Source organism: Lynx rufus, unplaced genomic scaffold (assembly GCF_022079265.1).
Source record: "Lynx rufus isolate CCGP_SWC_20201006 ecotype Redwood Valley unplaced genomic scaffold, mLynRuf1.p SCAF_9, whole genome shotgun sequence".
NCBI classification, from domain to species: domain Eukaryota; kingdom Metazoa; phylum Chordata; class Mammalia; order Carnivora; family Felidae; genus Lynx; species Lynx rufus.
Window position 1 is genome coordinate 64,347,707 of NW_025814897.1, and position 20,440 is coordinate 64,368,146.

At 38.0% G+C, this 20,440-nt stretch overlaps 1 pseudogene; it reads right to left on the reverse strand.

The window, feature by feature from the left end:
* Nucleotides 1–6,001: 6,001 nt before the first annotated feature.
* LOC124504808 (MICOS complex subunit MIC10-like) lies at nucleotides 6,002–6,239 on the reverse strand (annotated as a pseudogene).
* Between the last annotated feature and the right edge of the window lie 14,201 nt (nucleotides 6,240–20,440).

Below are 20,440 nucleotides of genomic sequence, written 5' to 3' on the forward strand. Positions count from 1 at the left end.
AGCCCGATGCGGAACTCGAACTCACGGACCGCGATCATGACCTGAACCAAAGTTGGACGCTTAACCGACTGAGCCACCCAGGCGCCCCTGCAATTTTCTTTACCAAAAAAGACTTTAATTTTCCTAAGAAAATAGGAAATGTGGGAAAAAGCATGTCAGAAAGGAGGGGAAGAGGGCACAAGAGGTAGAGAAGAATGAAAGAGGGAATAAAGAGCCAAATGAAGAAGCATAAGGGAGTGAGAAAGTGTGATTTTCAGGTGTATAAAAGCAGGGACATCTCCTTGTCCCTTTCTGTGATGGTTAATTTTATGTGTCAACTTGACCAGGCCATAGGGTGCCCAGACATTTGGTCAAACATTACTCTGGGTGTGTCTGGGAGAGTGTTTCAGGATTATTGCCATCTGAATTGTTAGACTGAGTAGAGCAGGTTTCTCTGGTGCTCCTGAATAGCTGAAGGCCGAAGAAGGGACTCCCCCTGCTTGATTCTACTGAGCTGCTCTTGTCCAGCCTGCAGACTCAGATGGAAACACTAGCTCTTGGGTCTTGAGTCTGTTGGCTTTCAGAGTGGAACTTACATCATTGGTTTTCTTGGTTCTCAGAACTTCAGACTCAGACTGGAACTACACATCAGCTCTCCTGGGTCTCCACCTTGCTGACTGCAGATGTTGGGACTTCTCAGCCTCCATAATTATGTGATCCAATTCCTAAATATATTATTATGTTATATATATTATTATATATATTATATTATAAATTATATTATATTATATTATATTATATTATATTATATTAACTAGTTATCCAGAGAAACAGAACCAATAGGATATATATACATACATTCCATTGTAAAGAAGCATGTCAGAATATATATATCCTATTGGTTCTGTTTCCATGGGTAACCTTGACTAATACACCATCCCAAGCTTTTCCTTCTCTGTGTACTTAAGATTTTGTCTCATATCTACTTCTAGGCTACTTCATGCTTAAGACTTCTCTATTATCATCTAGCTCCTCAAATCCACTTTTATCAGTGCCTTGGGGTGTCTACTTTCTTTGCTCTGGGGCCATCACCTACAGGTTTGGACCTGCCATCCTCCATCATGTTGATCCTGCCACCACCATGCTGGCCTCAATAAAAGGATGATTCAGAGAAGGCCATTTTTCTTTTTTTTTTTTTTAAGTTTTTATTTAAATTCCAGTTAACATACAGTGTAATATCAGTTTCAGGTGTATAATATAGTGATTCAACACTTCCATACAGTACCCGGTGCTCATCATGACAAGTGCACTCCTTAGTCCCCATAACCTATTTCACCCATACCCCTGCCCACTTCCCTTCTGGTAAACATCAGTTTGTTCTCTGTAGTTAAGAGTCTGTTTCTTGGTTTTTCCTCCTTTTTACCTCCTATGGTAATTTTTTTTTTGTTTCCTAAATTCAACATATGAGTGAAATCCTTATTTGTCTTTCTCTAACTGACTTCACTTAACATAATACTCTCTAGCTCTATCTACATCATTGCAAATAGCATGATTTCATTCTTTTGTATGGCTGAGTAATATTCCATTATATCACACACACACACACACACACACACACACACACCCCACATCTTCTTCATGCATTCATCAGTTGATAGACATTTGGGCTATTTCCATAATTTGGCTATTGTAGGTAATGCTGCTAAAAACATTGAGGTGCATATATCCTAGAAGGTCATTTTTCTTTAAAGTTCCATTTTAATTGTTCATAGAACCACTAATGGAAAGATGTTACATGTAAGTTTAGGGATAAATAGAATTTCTAGTGGATTTGTGGTACCAATTAGTTTTGCTACCCAGCATCTCTTCCTTTTGTCTGGTAATAGCACCCTACTTCCATTTGGGAAACTGCCCCATTCCTGTTGCATTTTGTTTTGGAAGAGTATCATCACAGTGCCCATACCTCATGACAATAGTAAGTGGTCAAAGGGATAGACACCTGGCCCAAACAAGGATATCACAACCCATTCTTGGGATTGATATATGGACACTGAGAAAAAGTGTCTATCTTTCCACCGGAGTTGCTAAACCAAGAGAGTGTAAACTTGGAGCTGCTGGCAATCACCTCCCTAAATTCAGAAAAAGTCCATCTCTAGTAGGAGAAAATAAGACCAACACAGACAATAGTAGAATTGAAAATTGAAGAGGAATATGAAGGGGAGGAGGAGGAAGAGGGATCTAATGTTTAAGTACCTGGGTCTAACCATGCCTGAAGGAGCCGTTAACCCCTGGACTTCCCAGGTATATGAACCAATGGGCTTCAGTTTTCATTTAAGATAGTTTGACTTGAGGTTTCTGTTATTTCCAAATTTCTAAAGCACATAACCCACAGCATTCTGGTTAATATCAAGCATTTAATATAATCAAAAACATTCTGATTAATACTAAAAGTGGTACAGAGGTTGGAGTGTTGTTGTGATTGTAGAGCTAGCAAAGCGCTTGGGCATTGGATAGTGAGGCCTCTTGTTGAGAAGCTGATGAATTTGGTTGAGTGGTTGTAAAGCAGCTGGTTAAACTGTCTATAGGGTCTTTAGAGTCAGACTCTGTCTACTATAAACCTAGGACTTCAAGGGACTTGGTGCAAAAATGTAAGGGTAGTGAAGCATTTTTGGTATTCCTAGTGCCCTTCATAAACATTCTGCAATTCAAAAAGTATAAGCTTTGCTTCAAGATGGCCCATCCAAAAACAGTCAAATAGCATAAATAAGACAGCATGTGACTTTGTTAAGAGCTACCCTTTTGCCCTAGAACCAGTAATCCAAAGATAAAGGGAGGTAGAGGAGGGTGTCATATAACCACAAATCTTTCAAAAAACTTATCTGTCTCTATAAAGTCAATAAAGTGGCAAAAAGTGGGAAATACAATTTGGATCTGAGATACTTAGGGTACCCTGTGAGATTTATGCTTCTTTCCTTAAGATAGAAGAGAGATTGTCTTTTTGTAAGGAATGGAAAGATCCTTGGGATCTTTTGCCTAAGAGATTGTGCTATTTTTCTAAGAAAATTTAAAGATATGGAAAAACAAGAAGAATAATATAACAAATACCTAATCTCCCACAACCCAGAATTAATGGTGGTTAATTGCTTACAGACATAAGTAATCTATATATAGTTCAAATTTTTTATTCACTCTAGAGTATTTCGTAACATGATTGTCAACCGAACAAGTTTTGTCTGTTCCCTTTGTAATAGAGATTTAGGTGGTCAGATTTATAGTATCGCAAACAATAGATTGATTGCTGTCATATGTTTTGTGGTACATACATGTAAGAATTTTTTTCTAGTTCGTACATCTAGATGTGGACTGCTGGATCACAAAGTTTGCCTAGCTACTATCAACTGCTTTCCGAAGTTATGCCAACTTATGTTCTTACCAGTAATACATAATTATTCCATTTTCCCAAAAGTTTGCAAACAATCAACATTGTAAGACTTTTTTTTAAATTTTTTTAACGTTTTATTTATTTTTGAGACAGAGAGAGACAGAGCATGAACGGGGGAGGGTCAGAGAGAGGGAGACACAGAATCCGAAACAGGCTCCAGGCTCTGAGCTGTCAGCACAGAGCCCGACGTGGGGCTTGAACTCACGGAGCGCGAGATCATGACCTGAGCCAAAGTCGGCCGCTCAACCAACTGAGCCACCCAGGTGCCCCAAGACTTTTTAATATATGCCTATTTGATGAAGGAAAAATGGCACTGTGATGTTGCTTTTATTTTACAAAACTAAATAAAGTTGAACATTTTTGCATATTTATAACCCAATTCAGATTTCTTCTATGAATTTTATTACCTGTGACTGTTTTTCTATTTTTTTTCTTCTTGAATTGTGGGAGATCTTTATATATTTTGCATATGAATCCTTTGTTTGGGTAGTATTTGTAGAATATAGGCTTTGACTCAATCTGTTTGAATTCTGGTTTATCACTAAGCAGTAAGTTACTTATCTGTTCTGTGCTTCAGTTTTCTTATCTGTAAACTAGAGAGGATGGTAGTTCCTCTCTCATGGTGCTATCTGGAGGGTTGAATTTAATAGCTAGAAAAAGGATTTAGAGTGCTCAATAACTTGTCAGAATGTGGAGGAGAGTAAACATGAGAAAAACACAAGAGCTCACATTCTTTTTTTTTTTTAAGTTTTTGTTTATTTATTTTGAGAGAGGGAGAGAGCGTGCACACACATGTGGAGAATGGGCAGAGAGAGACAGAGGCAGAGAATCTCAAGCAGGCCTCGATCTCATTAACTGTGAGATCATGACATGAGCCGAAATCAGGAGTTGGACCCTTAACCGACTGAGCCACTTAGCCCTCCCCCACCCCCACAAAGAGTTCACATTCTTTTCAATTCTTTCACAGCAGCAGAAACAAATCAGCCATTAGTAGGTCCATAAATTATCCTGGTTCACATTTTATAATATTGTTGCTGGTTTCTTAACTTTTCACATGCCTCTTCTTTTCCTATTCCCATTTTGTGTGCCATTCAAGCTTCTAAACGTGTGCAAACTTAACACAAATAGAATATGCTTATGAGAATTTATGAGATGATCTTTCCTTTGGCTCCCAAAGCTTCTTGAAAATTCCTTGCTGACAGTACTATAATATTTTCTATGCCTCTGCTCAACCCAGTAAGGAGGTTAAGACTGTAGACTGGCCCATTCATCTTAATATCCCCAGTGGCTAGGATCATCACTGCCATTTGGGAGGGATTCTCTAAGTGTTAAATGACTGCCTGACAGAAGGTGTTTCTAACTGGAGGAAAAATAATGATTTAAAATTCTGGTCCAGCCAATCAGTAAGTAAAAGGGCAGTAGCTTTACCGAAGGTTAATTTTGGAATCATTTATTAAATAGATTTTGCATTAATTGCTAAGGGTTTCTTGGGAAATCTAGCACACATATATTATGTGTACCCAGCATCTATGCACTAATGCATCCTGTACATACACACACACACACATATACTATATTATAGAAATATCAGCAAAATCTTGGGGGAAGTATAGCTGGCTGTAGCTCTTCCTGGAGCTCATCTTACTGTTTATTTAAAAGGAAACAATTCATTCTTTTTGAGCTTCAGCAGAGAACTCTGCTAAACTGAGCTCCTGGGCTGGTAACACATCAGAGAGAAAGGAAGGTGTCATTTGGCAATTTGGCTGCTGCTGATGACACAGTGATCTTTCAGAAAAAAAATTTAGCTTCAGGGAAGGCTGCCTATTAGAGCAAAAGGATAGCAAGTTAAAGAGAATTGGTTCCTAGATTTTCTTTGCAGGAAAGCAAGCTTTTTTTTTCTTTTTTTTTCTTGCTGAGTATGAAAAAATGCAACCTATTTATTCTGAGTGAGATAATACTAAGAAAGGAGAGGCTGAAAACCAAATATACAAATCTTGAGAATCAAGTCATTGGGGAAAGGAATCATGCCCTTTGTATGTACACTGAGGACCTGACCCAGTGCCTAGCACCAATAGTCCCTTGGTAAATATTTGTTAAATAAGTGTATGAATGAATGAATGTCTCCTAGTTTTAGAAGTATCCCCTTATCCTTCTCCTCCAAACTCTTTAATTATTATAAAAATATAATATTCCATGTTTTCAAAATTACAAAAAAAAATAAAGAGAATAAAAGAAAACACGTTCATAATGGACTCATAAAGATAAAATTAGATTTGACTATTTTCCTGCATCATTTGTACGCATGCACATGTGTTGGTATTTGGGGTTTCTTTTGTGGGGGGAGCTGCCTATTTTTAATATATTTCTTTGAAGACCACCTCCTTGAAATTTCTAGGGACAAAATACAAAACAAGAAACAGACTTCCTTTCAAATACATAAACAGCATGCTAGAGTTTTTAAAAGCATTACTGATTACAGTGTTACAGAAAAATGTTTGCTTACTCCGGGACACTTCAGGATTCCTGAAGAATAAACGTGATTTCTCTTTTCCTCCCGCTGGGTTGTTCTCAGGTGTTAAGTCACTGCTCCCGCTCTCTGACAGATTTTCCATGTAAAAGATGGGGAGCCTGGAAATCATGCTGACAGTTGGAGTGAGGCCATTCTCCATTCCATGCCAGAACCAAAGGCTATTGGCCACATTCTTCTTTTAAAGCAGGGAAGTGAGAAAACAAGGCCTAATCCAAAACCAATACCTGTCTTCATGACCACATCTGCCACACACTGGTCACACTTCCTGCCGAGCTCAGAATCTGACATGTTCCCCGTATGTGTGGCCGTTTGTACGTGTATGTGCACAGATGCACACAAATGTGTGGTCATGGTATATAAACAGTTTTCATTCTAATTTTTATTTGCCTTGTGAATATTTTTGAATGTTATTAGTTTATTTAAGAATATGATTTATAATTGCTGGATAATTAAACTTTTAAAATAGCACCTATTTTAATAACATGAATTGCAGTTAATAAGGTTACTAAAGTCAAAGGATATCAATATATAACTACTTTGGTATACTTTTTCAAAATTATTTTCCAGGAAGGATTTTAATGTTATTGCATATAACCCTTACTAACTGAGTCTTATAGCTTTTTAATATTTTTTTCAAATTCAGAATCAGGAAATATTGTTTCATTTTTTTAATGTTTATTTATTTTTTGAGAGACAGAGAGAGAGAGACCGAGCATGAGTGGGGGAGGGTCAGAGAGAGAGAGGGAGACACAGAATCCAAAGCAGTCTCCAGATTCTGAGCTGTCAGCACAGAGCCAATGCGGGGCTCGAACCATGAGATCATGACCTGAGCCAGAGTCAGCTGCTTAACCAGCTGAGCCACCCAGGCACCCCAATATTGTTTTATTTTTTGTTTCATCTTTTTGTTGCTTATGTCTCTTTTAGTGAATTATCTGTCCATGTCCTTCATTCATGAGTATCTATTTATCTAGCAATGTATTTCTTCTTGATTTAACAGTAATTTCATTGTGCTTATTTATTTTTTATGTTATTAAAATTCCAGTTTAGCATTTTGTGTAATATTGGTTTCACTAATATTAGAATAGAGTTTAGTGATTCATCACTTACATACAACACCCAGTGCTCATCACAAGTGCCCTCCTTAATCCCCATCACCTATTTTACCCATCCCTCTACTGTCTCCCCTCTGGTAACCATCAGTTTGTTCTCTATAGTTAAGAGTCTGTTTCCTGGTTTTCCTCTCTCTTTTTCCCCCCTATGTTTGTTTGTTTTGTTTTTTAATTTCCACATATGAGTGAAATCATATGGTATTTGCCTTTCTCTGCCTGACTTGTTTCACTTAGCATAATACTCTCTAGCTCCATCCACATCACTGTAAATGGGAAGATTTCATTCTTTTTGATGTCTGAGTAGTATTCCATTATAGATAAACCACATCTTCTTTATCCATTCATCAGATGATGGACACTTGGACTCTTTACACGATTTGGCTATTGTAGATAGTGCTGCTATAAACATTGGGGTGCATGTTTACCTCAAATTAGTATTTTTGTATTCTTGGAGTAAATACCTAATAGTGCAATTGCTGGGTTATAAGGTTTTTAACATTTTGAAGAACCTCCATACTATTTTCCAGAGAGGCTGCACCAGTTTGCATTCCCACCAACAGTGTGAGTGGGTTCCCCTTTCTCCACGTCTTCACCAATACCTGTTGTTTCTCGTGTTGTTAATTTTAGCCCTTCTGACAGGTGTGAGGTGATATCTCATTGTAGTTTTGATTTGTACTTTCCTGATGATGAATGATGTTGAGCATCTTTTAATGTGTCTATTGGTCATATTTTCTTGGGGAAAATGTCTATTTGTGCCTTCTGCCCATTTTTTAGTTGGATTAATTATCTTTTGGATGTTCAGTTTTATAAATTCTTCAGAGATTTTGGATACTAACCCTTTGTAGGATACATCATTTACAAATATCTTCTCCCATTCCACAGGTTGCCTTTTAGTTTTGTTGCTTATTTCCTTCACTGTGCAGAAGCTTTTTATTTTCATGAATTCCCAATTGTTTATTTTTGCTTTTATTTCCCTTGCCTCAGGAGACATATCTAGTAAGAAGTTGCTATGGCCAAAGTCAAAGAGGTTGCTGCCTGTGTTCTCCTCTAGGATTTTTTTTTTATATATATGAAATTTATTGACAAATTGGTTTCTATACAACACCCAGTGCTCATCCCAAAAGGTGCCCTCCTCAATACCCATCACCCACCCTCCCCTCCCTCCCACCCCCCATCAACCCTCAGTTTGTTCTCAGTTTTTAACAGTCTCTTATGCTTTGGCTCTCTCCCACTCTAACCTCTTTTTTTTTTTTTCCTTCCCCTCCCCCATGGGTTCCTGTTAAGTTTCTCAGGATCCACATAAGAGTGAAACCATATGGTATCTGTCTTTCTCTGTATGGCTTATTTCACTTAGCATAACACTCTCCAGTTCCATCCACGTTGTTACAAAAGGCCATATTTCATTTTTTTCTCATTGCCACGTAGTATTCCATTGTGTATATAAACCACAATTTCTTTATCCATTCATCAGTTGATGGACATTTAGGCTCTTTCCATAATTTGGCTATTGTTGAGAGTGCTGCTATGAATATTGGGGTACAAGTGCCCCTATGCATCAGTACTCCTGTATCCCTTGGATAAATTCCTAGCAGTGCTATGGCTGGGTCATAGGGTAGGTCTATTTTTAATTTTCTGAGGAACCTCCACACTGCTTTCCAGAGCGGCTGCACCAATTTGCATTCCCACCAACAGTGCAAGAGGGTTCCCGTTTCTCCACATCCTCTCCAGCATCTATAGTCTCCTGATTTGTTCATTTTGGCCACTCTGACTGGCGTGAGGTGATACCTGAGTGTGGTTTTGATTTGTATTTCCCTGATAAGGAGCGACGCTGAACATCTTTTCATGTGCCTGTTGGCCATCGGGATGTCTTCTTTAGAGAAGTGTCTATTCATGTTTTCTGCCCATTTCTTCACTGGGTTATTTGTTTTTCGGGTGTGGAGTTTGGTGAGCTCTTTATAGATTTTAGATACTAGCCCTTTGTCCGATATGTCATTTGCAAATATCTTTTCCCATTCCGTTGGTTGCCTTTTAGTTTTGTTGATTGTTTCCTTTGCTGTGCAGAAGCTTTTTATCTTCATAAGGTCCCAGTAATTCACTTTTGCTTTTAATTCCCTTGCCTTTGGGGATGTGTCGAGTAAGAGATTGCTACGGCTGAGGTCAGAGAGGTCTTTTCCTGCTTTCTCCTCTAAGGTTTTGATGGTTTCCTGTCTCACATTTAGGTCCTTTATCCATTTTGAGTTTATTTTTGTAAATGGTGTGAGAAAGTGGTCTAGTTTCAACCTTCTGCATGTTGCTGTCCAGTTCTCCCAGCACCATTTGTTAAAGAGGCTGTCTTTTTTCCATTGGATGTTCTTTCCTGCTTTGTCAAAGATGAGTTGGCCATACGTTTGTGGGTCTAGTTCTGGGGTTTCTATTCTATTCCATTGGTCTGTGTGTCTGTTTTTGTGCCAATACCATGCTGTCTTGATGATTACAGCTTTGTAGTAGAGGCTAAAGTCTGGGATTGTGATGCCTCCTGCTTTGGTCTTCTTCTTCAAAATTCCTTTGGCTATTCGGGGCCTTTTGTGGTTCCATATGAATTTTAGGATTGCTTGTTCTAGTTTCGAGAAGAATGCTGGTGCAATTTTGATTGGGATTGCATTGAATGTGTAGATAGCTTTGGGTAGTATTGACATTTTGACAATATTTATTTTTCCAATCCATGAGCAGGGAATGTCTTTCCATTTCTTTAAATCTTCTTCAATTACCTTCATAAGTTTTCTATAGTTTTCAGCATACAGATCCTTTACATCTTTGGTTAGATTTATTCCTAGGTATTTTATGCTTCTTGGTGCAATTGTGAATGGGATCAGTTTCTTTATTTGTCTTTCTGTTGCTTCGTTGTTAGTGTATAAGAATGCAACTGATTTCTGTACATTGATTTTGTATCCTGCAACTTTGCTGAATTCATGTATCAGTTCTAGCAGACTTTTGGTGGAGTCTATCGGATTTTCCATGTATAATGTCATGTCATCTGCAAAAAGCGAAAGCTTGACTTCATCTTTGCCAATTTTGATGCCTTTGATTTCCTTTTGTTGTCTGATTGCTGATGCTAGAACTTCCAGCACTATGTTAAACAACAGCGGTGAGAGTGGGCATCCCTGTCGTGTTCCTGATCTCAGGGAAAAAGCTCTCAGTTTTTCCCCGTTGAGGATGATGTTAGCTGTGGGCTTTTCATAAATGGCTTTTATGATCTTTAAGTATGTTCCTTCTATCCCAACTTTCTCAAGGGTTTTTATTAAGAAAGGGTGCTGGATTTTGTCAAAGGCCTTTTCTGCATCGATTGACAGGATCATATGGTTCTTCTCTTTTTTTTTGTTAATGTGATGTATCACGTTGATTGATTTGCGAATGTTGAACCAGCCCTGCATCCCAGGAATGAATCCCACTTGATCATGGTGAATAATTCTTTTTATATGCTGTTGAATTCGATTTGCTAGTATCTTATTGAGAATTTTGGCATCCATATTCATCAGGGATATTGGCCTGTAGTTCTCTTTTTTTACTGGGTCTCTGTCTGGTTTAGGAATCAAAGTCATACTGGCTTCATAGAATGAGTCTGGAAGTTTTCCTTCCCTTTCTATTTCTTGGAATAGCTTGAGAAGGATAGGTATTATCTCTGCTTTAAACGTCTGGTAGAACTCCCCTGGGAAGCCATCTGGTCCTGGACTCTTATTTGTTGGGAGATTTTTGATAACCGATTCAATTTCTTCGCTGGTTATGGGTCTGTTCAAGCTTTCTATTTCCTCCTGATTGAGTTTTGGAAGAGTGTGGGTGTTCAGGAATGTGTCCATTTCTTCCAGGTTGTCCAATTTGTTGGCATATAATTTTTCATAGTATTCCCTGATAATTGTTTGTATCTCTGAGGGATTGGTTGTAATAATTCCATTTTCATTCATGATTTTATCTATTTGGGTCATCTCCCTTTTCTTTTTGAGAAGCCTGGCTAGCGGTTTGTCAATTTTGTTTATTTTTTCAAAAAACCAACTCTTGGTTTCGTTGATCTGCTCTACAGTTTTTTTAGATTCTATATTGTTTATTTCTGCTCTGATCTTTATTATTTCTCTTCTTCTGCTGGGTTTAGGCTGCCTTTGCTGTTCTGCTTGTATTTCCTTTAGGTGTGCTGTTAGATTTTGTATTTGGGATTTTTCTTGTTTCTTGAGATAGGCCTGGATTGCAATGTATTTTCCTCTCAGGACTGCCTTCGCTGCGTCCCAAAGCGTTTGGATTGTTGTATTTTCATTTTCGTTTGTTTCCATATATTTTTTGATTTCTTCTCTAATTGCCTGGTTGACCCACTCATTCGTTAGTAGGGTGTTCTTTAACCTCCATGCTTTTGGAGATTTTCCAGACTTTTTCCTGTGGTTGATTTCAAGCTTCATAGCATTGTGGTCTGAAAGTATGCATGGTATAATTTCAATTCTTGTAAACTTATGAAGGGCTGTTTTGTGACCCAGTATATGATCTATCTTGGAGAATGTTCCATGTGCACTCGAGAAGAAAGTATATTCTGTTGCTTTGGGATGCAGAGTTCTAAATAGATCTGTCAAGTCCATCTGATCCAGTGTCTCATTCAGGGCCCTTGTTTCTTTATTGACCGTGTGTCTAGATGATCTATCCATTTCTGTAAGTGGGGTGTTAAAGTCCCCAGCAATTACCACATTCTTATCAATAAGGTTGCTTCTGTTTATGAGTAATTGTTTTATATATTTGGGGGCTCCGGTATTCGGCACATAGACATTTATAATTGTTAGCTCTTCCTGATGGATAGACCCTGTAACTATTATATAATGTCCTTCTTCATCTCTTGTTACAGCCTTTAATTTAAAGTCTAGTTTGTCTGATATAAGTATGGCTACTCCAGCTTTCTTCTGGCTTCCAGTAGCATGATAAATAGTTCTCCATCCCCTCACTCTGAATCTAAAGGTGTCCTCAGGTCTAAAATGAGTCTCTTGTAGACAGCAAATAGATGGGTCTTGTTTTTTTATCCATTCTGATACCCTATGTCTTTTGGTTGGCGCATTTAATCCATTTACATTCAGTGTTATTATAGAAAGATACGGGTTTAGAGTCATTGTGATGTCTGTATGTTTTATGCTTGTAGTGATGTCTCTGGTACTTTGTCTCACAGGGTCCCCCTTAGGATCTCTTGTAGGGCTGGTTTAGTGGTGACAAATTCCTTCAGTTTTTGTTTGTTTGGGAAGACCTTTATCTCTCCTTCTATTCTAAATGACAGACTTGCTGGATAAAGGATTCTTGGCTGCATATTTTTGCTGTCTAGCACCCTGAAAATCTCGTGCCAATTCTTTCTGGCCTGCCAAGTTTCAAAAGAGAGATCAGTCACGAGTCTTATAGGTCTCCCTTTATATGTGAGGGCACGTTTACCCCTTGCCGCTTTCAGAATTTTCTCTTTATCCTTGTATTTTGCCAGTTTCACTATGATATGTCGTGCAGAAGATCGATTCAAGTTACGTCTGAAGGGAGTTCTCTGTGCCTCTTGGATTTCAATGCCTTTTTCCTTCCCCAGTTCAGGGAAGTTCTCAGCTATAATTTCTTCAAGTACTCCTTCAGCACCTTTCCCTCTCTCTTCCTCCTCTGGGATACCAATTATGCGTATATTATTTCTTTTTAGTGTATCACTTAGTTCTCTAATTTTCCCCTCCTACTCCTGGATTTTTTTATCTCTCTTTTTCTCAGCTTCCTCTTTTTCCATAACTTTATCTTCTAGTTCACCTATTCTCTCCTCTGCCTCTTCCATCCGAGCCGTGGTGGTTTGCATTTTGTTTTCCATTTCATTTAAAGCGTTTTTCAGCTCCTCGTGACTGTTCCTTAGTCCCTTGATCTCTGTAGCAAGAGATTCTCTGCTGTCCTGTATACTGTTTTCAAGCCCAGCGATTAATTTTATGACTATTATTCTAAATTCACTTTCTGTTATGTTATTTAAATCCTTTTTGATCAGCTCATTAGCTGTTGTTATTTCCTGGAGATTCTTCTGAGGGGAATTCTTCCGCTTGGTCATTTTGGATAGTCCCTGGTGTGGTGAGGACCTGCAGGGCACTTCCCCTGTGCTGTGGTGTATAACTGGAGTTGGTGGGCGGGGCCGCAGTCAGTCCTGATGTCTGCCCCCAGCCCACCACTGGGGCCACAGTCAGACTGGTGTGTGCCTTCTCTTCCCCTCTCCTAGGGGCGGGATTCACTGTGGGGTGGTGTGGCCCGTCTGGGCTACTTGCACACTGCCAGGTTTGTGATGCTGGGGATCTGGCGTATTAACTGGGGTGGGTAGGCAAGGTGCACGGCGGCAGGGGGGGCAGGCTTAGCTCGCTTCTCCTTAGGTGATCCACTTCAGGAGGGGCCCTGTGGCAGCGGGAGGGAGTCAGATCGGCTGCTGGAGGTTTGGCTCCGCAGAAGCACAGAGTTGGGTGTTTGCGCGGAGCGAGCAATTTCCCTGGCAGGAACTGATTCCCTTTGGGATTTTGGCTGGGGGATGGGCGGGGGAGATGGCGCTGGCGAGCGCCTTTGTTCCCCACCAATCTGAGCTCTGTCGTCCGGGGGCTCCGCAGCTCTCCCTCCCTTTGTCCTCCAGCCTTCCCGCTTCCGAGCAGAGCTGTTAACTTATGACCTCCCAGACGCTAAGTCGCGCTTGCTGTCGGAACACAGTCCGACAGGCCCCTCCGCTTTTGCAAGCCGGACTCGGGGGCTCTGCTTGGCCGCGAGCCGCCCCTCCACCCCGGCTCCCTCCCGCCAGTCCGTGGAGCGCGCACCGCCTCGCCGCCCTTCCTACCCTCTTCCGTGGGCCTCTCGTCTGTGCTTGGGTCTGGTGACTCCGTTCTGCTAATCCTCTGGCGGTTTTCTGGGTTATTTAGGTAGGTGTAGGTGGAATCTAAGTGATCAGCAGGACGCGCGGTGAGCCCAGCGTCCTCCTATGCCGCCATCTTCCCTTCACCTCCTCTAGGATTTTTATGGTTTCCTGTCTAACATGTAGGTTTGTCATCCATTTTGAATTTATTTTTGTGTATGGTGGAAGAAAGTAGTCCAGTTTCATTTTTCTGCATGTTGCTGTCCAGTATTTGCAACACCATTTGTTGAAGAGACTGACTTTTTTCCATTGGATATTCTTTCCTACTTTGTCAAAGATCAGTTAACCATAGAGCTGTTGGGTTCATTTCTGGGTTTTCCATTCTGTTCTGTTGATCTATGTGTCTGATTTTTGTGCCAGTACCATATTGTCTTGATCACTACAGCTTTTATAATGTAATTTGAAGTCTGGAACTGTGATACCTCTGGCTTTGCTTTTCTTTTCTTTTTTTTTTTTTTAATTTTTTTTTCAACGTTTATTTATTTTTGGGACAGAGAGAGACAGAGCATGAATGGGGGAGGCGCAGAGAGAGAGGGAGACACAGAATCGGAAGCAGGCTCCAGGCTCTGAGCCATCAGCCCAGAGCCTGACGCGGGGCTCGAACTCACGGACCGCGAGATCGTGACCTGGCTGAAGTCAGACGCTTAACCGACTGCGCCACCCAAGCGCCCTGCTTTTCTTTTTTTAAGGTTGCTTTGGCTATTCAGGGTCTTTTGTGGTTCCATACCAATTTTAGGATTGTTTGTTCTAGCTCTGTGAAAAATGCTGTTGGTATTTGGTATATGGATTGCATTGAATGTGTAGATTGCTTTGGGTAATATAGACATTTTAACAATATATGTTCTTTCAGTCCATGAGCATGAAATGGTTTTCCATTTCTTTGTGTTATCTTTAATTTCTTTGATCAGTGTTTTATAGTTTTCAGAGTACAGATCTTTTACTCTTTGGTTAGGTTTATTCCTAGGTATTTAATGGTTTTTGGTCCAATTGTAAATGGGATTGATTTCTTGATTTCTCTTTCTGTTAATTACTGGTATATAGAAATGCAACAGATTTCTGTACATCGATTTTGTATCCTATGACTTTACTGAATTAATGTATCAGTTCTAGCAATTTTCTGGTGGAGTCTTTTGGGTTTTCTATATATATAGCATCCTGTCATCTGCGAATAGTGAAAGTTTGGCTTCTTCCTTGCCAATTTAGATGCCTTTTATTTCCTTTCGTTGTCTGATTGCTGAGGCTAGGACTTCCAATACTATGTTAAATAACAGTAGTGAGAGTGGACATCCCTGTCTTGTTCCTGATCATAGAAGTAAAGCTCTCAGTTTTTCTCCTTTAAGGATCATATTAGCTGTTGGATTTTCACATAGGGCCTTTATTATGTTGAAGCATGTTCCCTCTAACTCTACTTTGTTTGTTAACCAATTTCTGTATGTTGGTTTATGTCCTGCAACTTTGCCGAATTCATGTATCAGTTCTAGCAAGTTTTTGGTGGAGTCTTTCCAGTTTTCTATACACAGCATCATGTCATCTGCAAATAGTGAAAATTTTACTTCTTCCTTGACAATTTGGATGCCTTTTATTTCTTTTTGTTGTCTGATTACTGTGGCTAGGACTTCTAGTGCTATGTTGAATAGCAGTGGTGAGAGTGGACATCCCTGTTGTGCTCCTGACCTTAGGGGAAATGCTCTCAGTTTTTTCCCATTGAGGATGATATTAGCTGTGGGTCTTTTGTATATGGCCTTTATGATATTTGTTATTTTCCTTCTATCCCTCATTTCTTTTTTTAATTTTTTTAATGTTTATTTTTGAGAGAGACAGAGACAGAGTGTGAGCAGGGGAGGGGCAGAGAGAAAGGGAGACAGAATCCGGAACAGCCTCCAGGCTCTGAGCAAGCTGTCAGCCCAGATCCTGACATGGGGCTTGAACTCACAAACTGTGAGATCATGACCTGAGCTGAAGTCGGATGCTTAACCAACTGAGCCACCCAGGCACCCCTATCCCTACTTTCTTGAGGGTTTTTATCAAGAAAGGATGCTGTATTTTGTCAAATGCTTTTTTGCATCTATTGAAATGATCGTATGGTTCTTATCCTTTCTTCTGTTAATGTGGTATATCACATTGATTGATTTGTGAATATTGTACTGCCCTTCCAGACCAGGAATAAATCCCAGTTGATGGTGGTGAATGATTCTTTTAATGTACTGTTGACTTTGGTTTGCTGGTATTTTATTGAGAATTTTTGCATCCATGTTCATCAGGGATATTGGCCTGTAGTTTTCTTTTTTAGTGGAGTCTTTATCTGGTTTTGGTGTCAGGGTAATGCTGGCCTCATAGAATGAATTTAGAAGTTTCCCTTCCTTTTCTGTATTTTTCAAAGAATAGGTATTAACTCTTTTTTAATTTATTTTTTAAAACATTTTTTTCAGATTTTACTTTTTAGTATTCTCTACACCCAACTTGGGGCTCAAACCTACAACACCGAGATCAAGAGTTGCATGCTTTACTTACTGAACCAGCCAGGCACCCCTTCTCTTCTTTAAATGTTTGTTAATATTTGCCTGTGAAGCCATCTGGCCCTGGATTTTTGTTTTCGGGAGATTTTTGATTACTGATTCAAGTTTCTTTTTTTTTTTTTAATGTTTATTTCTTTTGAGACTCAGACAGACAGAGAAAGAATCTTGAGCAGACTCCTTGCTGTCAGTGCAGAGCCAGACATGGGACTCGATCCTACAAACCATGAGGTCATGACCTGACCCAAGATCATGAGCTGACCCAAAGTCAAGAGTCAGATACTTAACCAACTGAGCCACCCAGGTGCCCACTGATTCAATTTCTTTGCTGGTTATCAGTCTGTTCAAGTTTTCTACTTCTTCCTGTTTCAGTTTTGGTAGTTTATATGTTTCTAGGAATTTTTCCATTCTTTCTAGGTTGTCAAATTTGTTGACATATAGTTTTTCATTATATTCTCTTATAATTGTTCATATTTCTGTGGTGTTGGTTATTTCTCCTCTTTTATTTGTGATTTTATTTATTTGGGTCCTTTCTCTTTTCTTTTTGGGAAGTCTGGCTAGAGGTTTAACAATTTTAATGATTTTTTTCAAAGAACCAGCTTCTGGTTTCATTGATCTGCTCTATTGTTTTTTAGTTTCTGTATCACGTATTTCTGCTTAATATTTATTATTTTCTTCCTTTTGCTGGCTTTAAGCTTTGTTCTTTTTCCGGCTCCTTTAGGTGTAAGGTTAGGTTGTTTATTTGAGATTTTTCTTGCTTCTCCCAGTAGGCCTGTATTGTCACATACTTCCCTCTTAGGCCCACTTTTGCTGTATCCCAAAGGTTTTGGACTGTGTATTTTGATTTTCACTTGTTTACGTGTATTTTTAAACTTCTTCTTTGATTTCCGGGTTGACCCATTCATTGTTTAGTAACATGTTGTTTAACCTCCATGCAATTGTGGTCTTTCTAAATTTAAAAAAAAAATTCTTTAATCTTTATTTATTTTTGAGACAGAGACAGACAGAGCATGAATGGGGGAGGGTCAGAGAGAGAGGGAGACACAGAATCCGAAGCAGGCTCCAGGCTCTGAGCTGTCGGCCCAGAGCCCGACGCAGGGCTTGAACTCATGAACCGTGAGATCATGACCTGAGCCAAAGTCGGAGGCTCAACTGACTGAGCCACCCAGGCACTCCTCTAAATTTTTTCGTACAGTTAACTTCAAGTTTAATAGTGTTGTTGTCAGAAAAGATGCATAGTATGATCTCAATTATTTTGTACTTGTTGAGGCCTGATTTGTGACCTAGCATGTGATCTATTCTGGAGAATGTCCCATGTGCACTTGAAAATAATGTGTATTCTACTATTTTAGTATGAAATGTTCTGAATATATCTGTTAAGTCCATCTGGTCCAGTGTGTCATTCAAAGCCATTGTCTCCTTGTTGATTTTCTGCTTAGATGATTTATCTGTCCATTGATGTAACTGGGGTGTTTAAGTCCCCTGCTATTATTATATTATTATCAATGTGTTCCTTTATGTTTGTTTTATTGTTTTATATATTTGGGTGCTCTCATGTTGGGTGCATAAATATTTACAACTGTTAGATCTTCCTGTTGGATTGTCCCCTTTATTATGATATAGTGCCCTTCATCATCTCTTAAACTTTGGTTTAAAGTCTAGCTTTTCAGATATAAGTATTACTACTCTGGCCTTCCATTGACATCCATTTGTATGATAAATGTTTCTCCATCCCCTCACTTTCAATCTGCAGGTGTCTTTAGGTCTGAAATGAATCTCCTGTGGGCAGCATATAGATGGGTGTTAATTTTTTTGTACATTCTGACACCCTATGTCTTTTGACTGAAGCATTTAGTCCTTTTACATTCAGAGTGATTATTGATAGATATGTATTTAATGCCATTTTATTACTTGTTTTGTAATTTCTGGAGATTTTCTATTTCTTTCTTGTCTTTGTTACTTTGGTCTGTCCTTTCCACTTGATTTGACAGTAATTTAAAAAATATTTTAAGAAGACTCAGACTTTGTCTATAAATAATTTTCCAGGTTGTCAAATTTCTTTTAATTTTATTTAATGGTAATTTATATGTATATGGTAATATACATGTTTTAGATTTTTAAGAAATTAAATATACTGTTTTTCCTTTGTGTTTTTTTTTATTTTTATTTTTTGCTTTGTGATTTCTTCTATGTCTTTCGTTCTTAGAAAACATTTCCCCTTCCTGGAGTCTGCAAATACTCATTTATAGTTTATTCTAGTTTAATTTAGTTTACTTTTGTTGAGTTTTATTTTGTCTTAATGTTAAGCACATTACTAAGTCATTTCAATCTAGCTTTATTTTTTGCCAAATACCTAACCACTTGTTCCAGCATCATTTACTGAATACTCCTCAATTTCCATATTGATTTACAATGGCATTTAACTATATTGTAAATTCCTACATAGAAGAGTGTTGGTTTCTAAAATATTTATATTGTTCCATTGATCAAACTCAGTTCTTGCCCTAGAGACACAGCATCTTGATAACTGAAAGGTTATTGTAGGCTTTATTATCTCATAAGAAAAATCTCTGTTTATTACCCTTTCGGTCTTGTTTTATTTTATCTTTTTGAAACTTTTTCACTATTCAAAACTATATACTTTTAAAATGAGCTATATGATCACTTTGTCACTTAAAAATAGGAAAAACTCAGATTTTTATTGGAATCACATTAAACTTTTAAATTATTTGAGAAGAATTAAATAATCACCTTTATAATTTTTAATATTCCCATTCAGGAACATGGTTTATCTCTCCATTTATTCTCCTATTATGTCTCTCTGTTTTCTAATTTTCTTCATATAGATGGCACACAATTCTCTAAATTGCTTTTCACAGCTCTCTTATTACTGTTCTTTTAAATGTGCTTAATTATTTTAGATGACATAGAATAAAATAGTCTTACCATCATAATTTTGACTAGATTACTACTGGTAAAAAGAAGCACCTATTAAGATTTTATATGTATGTTTGCATCTGAACATCTTCCTAACTTCTCTAATTAATTTGAATATTTTTGTTAAAATTTCTTGAGTCTTCTAGAACAAATCAGTAATTTGTAAAATAACTTTTCCTTACTTTAATAGTGGTATCTATCTCCCTTTAGCTCTTTTATTGTTTTGCAAATTTACAAAGTAATGTTAAATAATAATGATATTAGGGTTTTGTTGTTGTTGTTCCTGAATTTCAAAGGAAATATTTCTGTTGTTTCAGCATTCAGAATGTTGCCTCTAGATTTTTATATTCATTGTTAAGGACATTTTCTCCCTTGCTTACTTTCCAAGACTTTTTCTCAGGAATAGATACAAAATTTTATGGGATCATTTTAGGACAACTGTGGGAGTAATCATGCTGCTTTTCTTCTTTGACCTATTACTGATGGGCAATATTAATAAATTTGTTAGTTAGAAGTGAACTTATATTCTAAGAATAAAGTCTGCATACTATTCTGGGCATATAATTCTTCTAATATATTACTATATTATTTTCATTGGTTTATTCCAGATTTGACATGTACCTCTAACCTGTCATTTTGGAAATTGTAACCTGGCCACCTCCTTCCCCATACTCTGGATGCCTTTTATCAGGTGTTTCCCTTTTTAAAAATAATAATAATAATAATAATAGGACCATCTAACACATTATGTAATTAGAATGAAAACTCCATAAGAGCAGAGGTCTCTGTTTTATTTATATGATGCATTTAAGATCTTATAAATGTACCTGACACACAATTGGTATTTAGTGGAGTTTAAATTAATATTTCTTAAATAAATTAATGAATTATCTATTTTATTGAAATTTACATTCTTCTTCAATCATTTTATACTACAAATTACACATTCTTTGATTGTTTATTTTGAGTCTTGACCTGTTTAGGTACAATAAGACATAGAATTACATATATTATGCACATATTTTCTTTCCGTTG